The 11,271-nt window shown below is 32.4% G+C and overlaps 1 long non-coding RNA gene across 2 annotated transcripts; it reads right to left on the minus strand.

Annotated features, from left to right (window-relative positions):
• Nucleotides 1-701: 701 nt before the first annotated feature.
• On the minus strand, nt 702-8,763 carry LOC141725089 (uncharacterized). Of its 2 annotated transcripts, XR_012577007.1 has the most exons (5): nt 8,527-8,763; nt 3,829-4,478; nt 2,644-2,725; nt 2,138-2,355; nt 702-969 (listed from the first exon to the last, which is right to left on the minus strand). It is a non-coding gene; the product is annotated as an uncharacterized LOC141725089 (long non-coding RNA). The 2 variants fall into 2 exon arrangements; XR_012577006.1 differs by lacking the exon at nt 2,644-2,725 and having other exon boundaries at nt 8,527-8,756.
• Between the last annotated feature and the right edge of the window lie 2,508 nt (nt 8,764-11,271).

The raw sequence follows: 11,271 nt of genomic DNA on the forward strand, positions 1-11,271 counted from the left end.
TAAAAAATACATTTGATAATTGATTCAGACTAACACATAACTAAAATAAAAATATAATTCGACTAACAAAAAAACATATATACTAATTATTCAGTTTAAAATAAAATTATCTTATTGATCCGGAATTTAAAAAAAAAAAATTAAACTAAAAATAATTAGTTTGATTTGGTCGGTGTATTGGGCATTGGGCTAAAATAAAATAATGTAAATCACTGATCCGAGATAAATCAAATTAAAAATAGACTTAGTATAATTCGTGTCCTATCCATGTAAAATAAAATATCAAATTTTATTTAAAACATAATTTTTTTAAATACACTTAAAATTATCAATAAAAGTATATCGTTCAATCAATAATATTGCCTTTTTCAAAACTCTTTTATAGAGTTATAGTTAATCGATTAAGTAATCACCATGCTAAAATAATAAATTTTTAAGATACCAACATAATTGAGACATTATATTTTTACCCTCATTAAAATAATAATTTCAATATAATAATATTTCCCCTTACCAATGTTATCACGTTAAATAAGTTTAAATGTTCTAAAAAGTTATGGACATATACGTTTACTCATATAATTATCATGAAATCATACCATTTAAAGTTTTAAATGAACAAAACTAAGAATTGAATTCAAGTATTTTTTTTTAAATTATGTAATATTAAAAAAAAATACGTGCAGTCCGTCTATTGCACGGGTTTTAAGCTAGTAATATAGTATAGATAACTAGCATGAAATGACCCGTTTCTAGTATTGTACGTGACTAATAGGTTCTTACACCTCTGCTTCTCATGCATTTTTTCGCTTGAATGTCAATACATGAGCAGGTTACAATATTATCCCGGAAACAACATGCCTCCACAACTGATCGGCCTCCCGTTAACCATTGTTTCAGTGTTGTTGAAGTACGACATGTAGTACTAATTTTGAATTTCATCTTGTAGTAATTTTCAGCTTTTCCCACCTGCGGAAGATAATTGGTAAAATTAGTTATTCAGTAAAAAAGAGACAAATGATATTATGCAGAAGAGGACACAAAGGATCATACTATATATGTATGTATAAAATGGAACCAAATATCTTTGACCAGTAATATTTGCATTAACAGATTAAAAAGTCTAAATCTCAAAGACATGGCGTTTTATGGGAATATGAGTGGTATATAATGTAGCGAGATAAATAACGATCTTTGAGTTTTAAATTACTGCCTATTAACTTCTCCAACTTCCACCCTCTTCGCTGAAGAACCAATATAACTTCTTAAACATGCATTCTTGAACCAATTTTACAAAAATTTGAATGTCCTTGAACTTACCAGAAAAAGGAAAACAATCGGGAAAAGAAGCATAGGAGTTTAGGCAAAGAAACCTCATTAGGTTCAATAATTGCACAAAGGCATATAGTATATCAATTTTTGTTTTATGTATATAGAGTGAGTCCCTCTAAGTGACCAAGAACCCATTCTTATAGCATATCTCTCCACCTTTAAAGTAGCCATTCTTAAAGTATACTCAAAAATCTTTTTCTACAGCAACCAATCGATTTCTCTTCGGCTTGAAAAGGATAAGGAAATATAGTAAATATTAGAGTACTACTTTCAACCTAATGAACTCATACGTGCTGCATGTTTTGAAAGTATACTAATCGATCAAACGAATCATATTTACGGGGGCAAGAAAAGTGAAACTATGTTATATTTCACACACAAATCTTGACTACTTCAATTCATCATACAAGACCTTTATATTAAATTCAATAAACGTTATTATTTTGCAATTCCATAGTGTATAATAATTGTATACGAAATTTGCAACCTTGCTATGCACAAAATTCTGCAACCTAAGCATGTCATGCGTATAATTTCACTCATAGTACGAAATTATTAATTCTTAAACCTAACTATTTACTTTGGGCCAAATTACTTAACTATATTATTAATTTTTTGTCCTCTTCAACGCTGTATGTAGAATTGTTATACTACTGTGAAATACTTGCTCCGTGATTATTAAACTTGAGATTTGCAAAAAGTGTTCACTCTTATGCTAGCTTTTTCTCACGTATTAAATTTTTAATACAGATCATACACCTTTATTATAGACCTAATAAGTTTATAATTAAAGTTATAGGAATACCTTATACAAGTCTGGGAGAAAGAATTCTCTTTGCCATACCCTTGAATGATTTGATTTTCCCTCTTGCTCTTATAAACTCCTATTATTCATCTTAACTCCTCAAAATCTGAGAATTGGTCACTTTTCGTGCGGCCTTTGTACACTATCACAAGTTGCCTCAATATTTTCTGCACCTTCGCTACCTCTGTTAAAGTGATCTATACAAGCTTGTATAGAACCTGCACAAAGGTAATACGTAAAAGATTTATTTGAGAAATTACAAAATAAACATAAATTATCAAAAAATTGCGATGTTCTAGAAATTACACATTAATTGGTGCTCGCATTATAGGTAATTGACAATCAAAGTAGTTTACAAATAGAGCCTAAGGCAATTAAATTAAATTGAAAAAAATAACTGAAATTAAATCATAATGCGAGGAACGTATGCTTAAAGCCTGAGGTCATTACAGAGAGGTGAGAAAATGCGGCATGCATCATATAATATTATCTAATTCTGGCATTACCTATTTATATCATCTCCAGAAAACATCAGTCCACTACATGTGGCTGTAGAATAAAATGGGCAATACAAAAGGTAAAATTCACCTAATACAAAAAAAAATTACGAAATTAGAACTGGGTCAACTTGGCTGCATGATTATAAAGTTCTATATAAATATAAACATATAGATCTACTAAAAAAAAGTCATAATTAAAATATGGTGCTTCCATTACTTTATCAATATTCACACCTCACTTCGATATCCCTTAAAGATAATAACCGATTAAAGCTAACTGATTTTCAAAAAATAATCCTTGCAAGAGCTTGGGCAACTGTTTTCTTATTGGGTAGACAAATGAACAAAATATTTTGCCAACATCTATTTACTCTTCAAGGAATTATGACTTTACCAAATGGTGGTCAACACTAATAACACAATTGAACTCAATAGAAATCTCGATCAATCAGGAAATACAATAATACACCACATCTATCAATTACACGAAATCAAAATCTGATGTAAGAGAATGAAGGATATAAAACCAAAAATCAAATTATTATTTCAACCATAGAGTCTTGCCATACAATACAACTTTGCTATTTCATGTTTAATAAATAAGTACATCGACTGATTTCTATTTTTCTTATCATAACATGTTATTATTTTCTTACTCAAACCATTAACAATGTTCATAATTTTAAAAAATACCTGCTCTAAAGTTTTAAATCTATAAGGAGTGTAACTTAGACTGGTAGTGACCTTACAGAGTTAGAATAGCCCGATAGGTAGTGCCATTGTGTAGTATTTTGGGATAAGAATCACACATTTTTATTGTCTGGAATTTATATATCAAAACCTAAAATTTTGAGTTTCTTGATAATAGATAATATGATATTTAAGTAAAAACCTAAAGATTCTAGGGAAGTGAGATTTTATGCCAAAACAAAGTATGAAACAAACCGTAAATGTAGTCATATACAAAATTATTAAAGCCTTTAAACCTTTCTCATATAGAAAATGGTAAAACATCAATGGTAAAACATCAATGCATATTTAGGACTATGATAGTATACGATAAAATTTTATGAGCACTCATGGATAAATTTAAAAAAATTCCATATTTAAAATTATACAGATGAAGACACTACAATTCATTTGATATGAACAATTAATCATTACAAAATTTGACATCAAATGCGAATTTACCTTGGATTGGAAGGTAATAGAGCCCGGCTTCTTGTTGCATGTAGCTCCTGGAAAACCATGTTATTAGTAGTATTTACTACTTAGTACACAGTTCATCTGCGCTCCCCTTTTTCATAGTCAATGGATCTACCTTGGCGGAAGAGTTAGAACTCTCTGCAAAACCTGGGTTCTCTTTAAGATGACACGATGCCCAAATCTCCGGTCATGCATTGTATAAGTTATGTTCAAATTTTAGTTATCATAATCAGCACATGTATAAATTCTCTTTATCACCTCAAATCTAATTAAAAATTAATCTTAAGATTCAAGGCTACTTTTATGTATTGAGTTTGGTATCAATGTATCCGGCTCTTCCAAATTCTAGCTCAGCAGTATTCTTGGCAGCATTGACCCAGGTTGCACATATATTTAACAACCCAGAATTCTATTAATAGAACTCCATTAAACTCTATTAATAGAACTCCATTAAAAACTGGTTAAACTTTACCACTTTTCAAAAATCCGATAAACTTACAATTCTTGAAATAAAATATAACTAAATTACAACCACACCAACAAACTCTAAAGAAAATCTAAGAAAATACAAAACTCCTCAAAGTCTCGGAACTCGCACTCTTCCCCGTAAATAACCCACCTAAAAGAGAGAATACCTGCAGGAGGAAAACAAAGAGAACACAGGACCGACAGTGAGCGAAAGGCTCATATACGGATATAAAACAAAGCATAACTGAACAAATATTAAAAGACGACGAGGTACAACCGAATGTCTGAATGAAGATCATTAGAAATAATGAATGAGACAATTAGAAAATAGATACTCAACTCACAAATCAAAGCAATTGTCTTTAAACAAATTAATCATATCACTTGCGCATAATATAATCACAATAATAATACAATCGAAAGAATAATGATAAAATGGAATCATACCCTTACACGTACTCCTACACATATTCTCATACTTACAAAATAATACACAAAATAGCTTACATATGAATATGGGAGACAATCTTACACTTACAGGATGTCCTACAATTTCGGTAATCCAGAAATATGTAGTCATCAAAACTTACAGGGGCTTGCACAGCACAAACCAAATGTTATCCAATATCTTACAGGGGCTTGCACGGCAATAAGCATGTGCTACCCAAAAGGCCAAATCATACACATACTAGTCATGGCTATACGTGTCCCACAACTTCGGCGACACGCCCATACAATTTAATTACACCGCATAGGAGGTGCCAAGCACGAGATTATACACTTGCGACGGATGTCTTACAAACTCACAAGTCATACAAATAACATAAATAACTCAAAATAAATACTCAAAGATCACATACTCAAATATCTTACATCTCCAAAATCATATATAAATTTATCAAAATAACCTCAAAACACTATAACCCAACATCACGAAACAAAATAACATAATAAACCACTAATTATTGATAAGCTCAAACCTGATCAGTTTCAAAGAATGTCAAATTACTGCATAAAGATGAATTCAAATAAAAAAGTACGAAACACGAAAGTCGTAGAAAATTCCGAGACCTTTCCAGAATGGTAAGGCTCGTCAAAAACGAACAAGTAATGAATTCAGAAAATAAATAAATGCGGACTGCAGAACAGAATCAGCCACTGCTTACAATAGTATTTTGATGTTTAAGACATCAAAATCACAAAATTTAGCAACAGAATGTAAACGTAAATTGTAGATATCGAAAAGAGCTTTCCAGAATGGTATTGCTCATAATATTTGAACAAATATTCAATTTACTATGAATTTAAGAAGTTAGAACGTACAAGTACAATTTGACCCACCAGATTTCATAAATTGCATATTTCGAGATACTTACAAGTAAAATTTCAGAAAATGTAAAGAACGAAAGATGAAGATAATCAAATAAGCTTTCCGATGAGTCTAGAATCACAACAATCCAATAAACAGAGAATTAAATACAAATTTCACAAGAATTCAGATTACTAGATTTGAAGCACAAGACTCCGATGAAGTATAACAAGATTTAGAATATAACGAAAATATCAGTACATACGAATTCGAATACGGAAATAAAGAGTATAAGAAAGATATCCGTACACACAAATTCGAATTTGAAAAAAAAAAGAGTACAAAAAAAGATGTCCGTACCTCGAGATCTTAGTTATCAAGAATGCTAACAAAGAATTCAGAACCCAAAATCACAAAAACCCTAATCCCTTAAACTCCAAATCCATAATCTTCGATTTGACTTTGTTGTTCATCTATTTCTCCCTGTCTTACCTTCTTTTTTCCTCCATTTCTATCTATTTTAATCTCTCCTCTTCTCTCCATCTCTTTCCCTCTTCTCCTCTTTTCATAAAACGTAAGAAATCTCTTTTTGTTCTCCCTGTTGTTTTTTTTCAAACCCTAACTCTTTCTTCCTTCTTTCTTTTTTTTATTAAAACCCTCACTCTTTTTTTATAATAGTCTTACTATTTTTTTAAAACTAATACCCTTAAACCAATATTCTGAATATAAGAATAAAAATAAACTTATAAAACTATTTTAACTACAGCACACCGACATTAATAAATAATTAAATCAAATAATTCAACTAAAAATAATTATAAAAAAATCGGGATGTTACATATATCTCCGGTTTTTCAACGTGGCAACTTAAATAAATTTTGAGTATTTTTACATGACAAAAAATACCAAAACAAAACATGTGCACACATTAAATTAAATAAGTTAATGAAGTCATTGTGAAACTGACAGAGGCGAAACTTTCTACGAACCCTGGAATATTAATTGAAATAACACGAGGAGCCTCACTACTAAACGAAGCCCGCAAAAATAATACAATAACATAAAACTTAGATGCTTACAAAAATCATACTCCCTCAGTCCCTTCCAATTGTTTACATTTCTGAGGAAGTGCTCGGCACGCATTTTAAGGTGCATAAAAAGTATAGTTATGTAACTTATTTTTACAATTTTCTTTTTCTGAATAAAAGTTGAATGTTTTAATTTTTATTCAGAAAAACAAAATTGTAAAAAAAAAATTACAGAACTATGCTTTATATGCACCTTAAAATGCGTGTCGGACACTCTCTAAAAAATGTAAACAATTGAAAGGGACGGAGGGAGTATCTTACAAACTGAGTAATGAAACAATAACAAAATAATAAAAAAATAAAAAAATTATAATTTATCCACAACCATGAATACATGGAAATGAACATTATCAAAATGTACATTTTTAATGCAATGCAACAATGCATTAGGAGGGGCTACCCTAAGCAGTGCCAAGGATACTCCGCCGACTATCAAGCATCCTAAATTTCAGAATATTTGGTATCAAATTATGTGTCATCGGTAGCTAGCTGTTAGCTATAATTGATTTTAGAAAATGGACAAGGCTTCTTTAAAAAAAGGTTGATTCTTTAACAAAGCCCAACCTGAACTTATTCCCTTACTTCCACTTTCTTAAAAATATCTAGTAAAACCAAGATACATTAATAGCTTCTGGAGTAGGGATAATGAAAGGTTATAAATAATGGTGATATTAATCTATTAATGGTAAAAAAATATGCAACCTACAACTCCATTTTATGTGTTTCAATTTGAACACCAAGTGCATAACTTGTATATACAAAAAAGAATGACAATCCAAGTAAAAGTAAAATACATAAAATTAGACTGAGGTATTGACAAGGTGTAGTCTTTTAGTTAGCCACGTTCATTAATAATTCTCAGGAAACTGTCTCTTCGTACCATCTAAAAAAGTTAGCAGAAATTCCACTTCTTATTATTTTCATTATTTGTGTTTCGGGTGTAAGTTCATATGACCTTGAATTTTAATTTTGACCAAAGTATGACCATTTAATGTAGAGGATATACACATAAACAAAATTGTAAAATCAATTATAACATCATAAACTGAATCCAGAACTCTCAAATTTGGTCCGATAAAATCAGCTCAGTCTTATTTTTGAGCTCAATGTTCCACAAAAAGACCAACTCAATAACGAACTTGGGCTACCTTCATTTCTTTTCTCACCCAAATTTGGCACATTAGGCTCACGATCAGCCTTACAGGATATATATATACACACACAATCTTGAAAATACATTTACTATCTAATATTATAACTTGAATCCAAAAGCCTTCAAATTTGCCTCGATAAAATAACTCCAAACCTAATTCTGAACTCAATGCACAAATAATAGTTCTACGTAAACACCCAATTTGGGTTAGTTCCGGTTTTCTATGACTCTAACTTGGCATACGAGGCATAAATATTTTACCACAAATTTTAATCCTGCAATTTTAATGATGTAATTGGGCATAAAAAATATACTACATACTTAAATTATTGTAGTCTATCTGCATAATCCTTTGGCAACATTACTGGTTTGACTATAAGAGATTATATCAGAACTTGAGTAAGAGATGGTCCAGATGACACAAAGCACAAGAATCAATCCCTGACATACAAATGATATCCTTAGTTCTCTACTCAGCATTTCAGGCCATCAAATTCCCAAAACTTGCAATAAGGGAATACACCCCACAAAGCCACAAGCACACCTAAATTGACTATTAAACGATAACTTAATTGGGGGCTTCTGTATTATCTATCATTATCTAAGTGATGGACTGTGCAAGATAACATATTTGTACATAGATTGAAAAGGTGACATCACATTACCTGGCAGACGGGCACAACTGAGATGGTCAGACATTCCACGGTGAATGGCTAACGACCCCGGTGGTTACTATTCTGATCCCTAAAACCGATCACAAAAAAGAAACCTGGCTAAAAGAACATTGGTAGAATTGGATCAATGAATCGCCTGAATAAAACTTAACTTAATTCCAATCGTGTCCACAATCCCAAAATAGGCCGATAAGGGTTTGGAGTTTGGACAAGGCAATTTGTAATAATCAGGGTATATAAGTCTTTTCACATTCATTAAAATGTATCAGGAATTTTCAGGATAATAAAATGTCTCTTATTGGTCCCATGTTGGGCTATTAGTAATATAATGTATCAGGAATTTTCAGGATAATAAAATGTCTCTTATTGGTCCCATGTTGGGCTATTAGTAATATAATAATAATAGAATAATAGATAATATAATATTAATTGTGCTGTGTTATCTTAACAGATGTGAAGATAACCTGACGACCAACCCTTGATGCTACCCCAGTGGTTGAAACAATAAGTCTTGACATGATAGCAATCAACCTAGTAACCAGGTTTCTAATCCATGTCCTCATTTTAGATCAATGCACTCTTAATGAGATTTACAGCAGGGAACTTACTGTGAGTTACTAAAATCCCAGTGAAATCGTTTGAAACAAGAGTGTCATTTTGATACCAAACGAATCTGCATAATGTACAGTCCAACATAAGTTCCTGTAAGTATATAAAGACAAATACATATTCCGCATAAACATAAAGTTAGAAACATAAGTACGTGAGAAATTACAATACGATAGCCCACAAAGTGATAGTTCCGATAATAACTCAAAACTAGAAAGTACAGTTAGCGTAGTTAGCGTAGTCTGAGGCATCCTTATGATAGTCCAGCATGCTTATGATAGTCCGATTGGACAAGAAACATTCGGTGTTTGCAAGACATTTTTATATTAATTTTGATGAATATACAAGTTAAAACCTCTTTGTCATTGCTCGGCATTTTCCTTATATTATTCGTAGTCTGTTGTTTGTGTCAATCAAATCCTGCAAGTATTTTATTGAAAACCTTAAAAACGTTCAATGGTATAGCAACATAAAAGATAAAATCCCAAGTATTATCAACTTGGTGGTTGAGACTGTAATAGATAGAAACTGCTAATAAGCAAGGGTACTGTATATAAAGAAGTTTATCTGAAACTCTTGGAATGGCATTTGGCTCTTCAGAAACTTCTTACTCATCAATCTTAAGTAATTAATTAGGTCTCGTCAAAAAAAGTAATTAATTAGGTTGAAATAAACTAAACGAAGTAACTCTTACTTTCTGAATAAAAACAGGATGTCTTCAACTAAAGCTAATTTAAGTCAGAATGTCTTGACTATGCAAACTTGTCCAAATCTCCTGGAATGGACGTTGGACGTCATCAATAGACACAATTAAACTTGTCATAAAAAACTGATTTACATTTTTTGTTACTAACAACTCAAACCGGAACTAATATAATCCCTGGATCCTCTATAATTGTGTTTGGTTGTTTCAATTATATTGAATCACTACACTAATTTGTTGACATTATTGCATAATCCTCATTCGTATTCTCGTTGATCCTAATTGAATTACCTCATTTTAACTAATCTCTAATTCACACTTTTACCAGTTACCTCATTAAAATTTGCAACAAATTACCAGCAAATAGTACACCAATAAGGAATCACATACACGGGAGATATGGAGAGAGAGACCCGTTTGGAAGTGTTGGACCAGGACAATAGGGCCCAAATGAATTATAGTTAGGATAATTGTGAAATATAATGTAAAGCACAAGAAGGTCCACTTTGTAAGGTAAAAGCTCATTTGGGACTTAGTATAAATACAAGACAACAACCTCATTTGAGGGGGTTGGCAAATTAAAGTAAAGAGACAATCTCCTAAAATCATAGTCTAATAATATAATAATATTGTTGGAACATCATTTGGCGCTAGAAGGAGTTTTGCTTTAACAGATCCAACCAGAAAATGATTGTGGAAGAGCTTGATCCGGGAACCGTCGGACCGACTCAGGTAAAGGAGTTGACGGCAGAAATTGCCGCCGACCCCTCGACCCACGGCGATCACGAACTGCCCAAACAACCGGCCTTAAAGCCGAAGTGCCTGTTCCCCCCACCCGAAGTCCCTCCTGAAGGCCAATCGTTGAACTTGAAAGATACATTTCAAAGAAACAAAAAAAGAAAGACCATTTCAGATCAGCGTTTTAGAGTACAGACCTCCAAAGGTAAGAAAGTTCTCTCGAGCGACATACGACTACATTTGGAAAAGAAAGAAAGGCTAAAAGTCCAAGATCAAGAAAATCCAGAAGACCCACTTGATTCAGATGAAGAACTCGAGCTTCTAGAACACGAGACTCGGAGGCTGCAGGCCAAACTCGAACGAAAACGTGAGATTCACCGTCTCCGTCGAGAGCTCCAACAAACTACAATACAAAATAAAGAACAGGATGATGAATTCTATGACAAAGACGACGATGCCGAGTACGAGTATGAGCCGTCGGCAGAGTCGACATACTCACAACCGCGCGAGCGTCGACAGAGGACAGTGTCATCCGCCGATGTCTCGCGTCAGACTGAGTCCACGGAATCTGTCTCTCATGAGGAGTTCGCCAAAATGCAGGAAGAAATCGCCCAGATGCGTACCATAATGAGAAATCAGTCAGGGTTTGAAACCGTCTCTGAGAGCCCCCTATCGTTGGTACTCGA

This window comes from Apium graveolens, chromosome 5 (genome assembly GCF_009905375.1).
Source record: "Apium graveolens cultivar Ventura chromosome 5, ASM990537v1, whole genome shotgun sequence".
NCBI classification, from domain to species: domain Eukaryota; kingdom Viridiplantae; phylum Streptophyta; class Magnoliopsida; order Apiales; family Apiaceae; genus Apium; species Apium graveolens.